Source organism: Penaeus monodon, chromosome 39, assembly GCF_015228065.2.
Source record: "Penaeus monodon isolate SGIC_2016 chromosome 39, NSTDA_Pmon_1, whole genome shotgun sequence".
NCBI classification, from domain to species: Eukaryota; Metazoa; Arthropoda; class Malacostraca; order Decapoda; family Penaeidae; genus Penaeus; species Penaeus monodon.
The window spans coordinates 30,568,995-30,571,857 of record NC_051424.1 but is presented as its reverse complement, the minus strand read 5'-3'; positions in this window follow the sequence as shown (position 1 = coordinate 30,571,857).

Below are 2,863 nucleotides of genomic sequence, written 5' to 3'. Positions count from 1 at the left end.
CTCTTCCCCCTCTCTCTCTCCCCCTCTCTCTCTCTCCCCCTCTCCCCTCCCCCTCTCTCTCCTTCTCTCTCTCTCTCTTTCTCCTCCTCTTCTCCCTCTTCTCTCTCTCTCTCTCTCCCCTTCTCTCTCTCTCTCTCTCTCTCTCTCCTCTCTTCCCTTCTCCTCTCTCTCTTTCTCTCTCTCCCCTTTTCTCGGGGGTTTGAATAAAAATAATCATTCAATATTGCATACATATACATACATTCATAACTACGTACATTATACATTATACTATATACTTATACATACATACAACATACAAAATACATCATACTACCTACATCATAAAAATACATGACCACTACATACATATACAATACCGCTATAATAGACATATAACTCACACACCCCACACACACACAACACAACACACACAACACACACACACACACCACACACACACAAAATTTTATTTTTATATATATATAAAATATATATATATATAAAAATATATTATATATATATATAATATATATTTTATAATATTTTTAATTTCTTTATTTATTAATTTTATTTTAAAATTATTTTTAAATTATATTATTATTATATAATCCCCTTTTTTTTTTAAATTAAATAATAATATTTTTATATCTAATATATATTTTAATATATATTTTATATACTTATATTTTATTTTTATATATATTATTATAATATTTTATTATATATCAAAATTTTTTAATTTTTTATATTTAATACCTTTTATATAATCTATTTTAAATTTTTAAAAATTATTTTCTATAAATTTCTCCTCTCTATTTATCTAACTTTTCATACTTCCTCTCTTCCTATTTTTTATCTTTTTTCCTTCCCCTTTATTATCTTTCTTTTATTTTTTCTTTTATTTTCTTTATTTCTCCTTCTTTCTTTTTTTTTTTTTTTTTTTTCCTATTTTCCCCTTATTTTTTATTTTCTTTTTTTTTTTTTTTTTTCCTACTTTGGTTTTTATTGTTATTTGGTTTTCCTTTCCCCCCCCCCCAAAAAAGGTTTATTTTTTATTATTTTTTTTTAAAATTTTATTTCTTATTTCCCAAAATTTTCTTTAAATTTTTATATATTATTTCCCCTATATAATTTATTTTTTTTATTCTTTTTTTTTAAAATTTTATTCTTTATTTATTTTTTTTAAACCTATTTTTGTTTTGTATTTAAATATGTTATATCCCATATAACTTTATCCATACCCGCGCTACTAAAAAAAGGGGGAAACAAAGGGAAAAAAGTTTTTTAAAAATGCAAACATTTGTGCCTGGCTAAAAATTTTTTTGTTTTCCCGTGCCTCACATAAAACCCCGGGGAGCTTTTTTACCCTTTCCCCTTCCCCTTCCCCTTCCCCTTCACCCGTACCCCCTTACCCTTCCCCTCCCCTTCCCCCCTTCTCCCTTACCCCCTTACCCATTGCAAGATCCCCTCCCCACACCCCATCCCCATTGCCAGGCCATGTGACAACTGAAGAGAGAAGGGACGTGTGTGGGGGGTGTGATGTTGTATGTATGTATTTATTATGTTTATGTATGTTTGTTTCTCTTGTTTGTGTTCCGCGCCAAAACGAAAGGGGTATATGTGTATGTTCGCGTGCGTTTGCGTTTGCGTTCGTGGAAATAGACGAGAGAGTTCAAAGCCTCGGATAAACAAAGCCAAAAAGTCTCAAGCACATTCTGAGAAAACGGAGTCGGTGCGAGAAAGAGCAAAATATTTCTATGCTAAAGACTACAAAAATATGAGCCGCCCGAATTTATTGCAGTCATTTTTCACCCACCCAATTTTTCCCTCATCTCGGAAATGAATTACACAAGTTACAAACAGAGGTTGGAAGTAATAAAGCCTACGGACAAACTTTGCCACGTTTAACTACTTTTGTCCGATACTTTTTTCTTTCTATTTTTCTCGCTCTACTAAGGTTTTCCTCCTTCCGTTGTACTAATTGTAGTGACAGTGATGGAGTACGTTTATCTCCCTCTGTTTCTTTCTCCTTTCTTCTTTCTTGCTTTCTCTTTTTCTTTTTCGTTTTCCATTTCATGTCAATCTCATTCTCCTCCCTTTCTCCTCTCTCCTCTCTCCTCTTTTTCTTTTCTTTTCTCCTCTCTCTCTCTCCCCTCTCTCCTTTCCTCTCTCTCTCTCTCTCTCTCCTCTCCCTATCTCTCTCCCCCTCTCCTTCCCCCCTCTCTCTCTCTAATTTCAATTTTAATTTCTCCATTCACCCTCCACCACCACTACCACCACCACCACCACCAACAAAAACAACAACAACAACAAAAACAACAACAACAACAACAACAACAGCAGCAGCAGGAAAAACACACTCATCACTCCCACCAACCCCCGCCCACCGTCCCCCTATCCATTCTGCCTTCCTACCCATCAGTCTGTCCAGTCTATCTACCGATGTACACCAATCTATCAACCATTACCCCCCCCCCAGATCTTTGTGTTAGTGCACGTAAGTACGCCTGTGAACAGTTACCTGTGTGAATGGGATCTTTTCTTCTTCCGTATGGGGGATGGGGGTGGGGTGAGGGGGGGTGGGAGTGGGGGAGATGGGGAAGATGGGGAAGTGGGGTGGGGAGTGTAGGGGAGCAGGTGCGATTGCTGGGATGGAGATTGAAGATGTAGTTTGGGGATGGGGTGTTTTTGTTTTTGTTGTTTTTTGTTGTTTATGTTCAGTTGGCTGTTTTTTTTCTTCACTTTTTTTTTTACCTTTTGGCTGCGAGACACGTCTTAGTGATTACTCTCTCTCTCTCTCTCTCTCTCTCTCTCTCTCTCTCTCTCTCTCTCTCTCTCTCTCTCTCTCTCTCTCTCTCCTTCTCTCTCTCCTCTCTCTCTC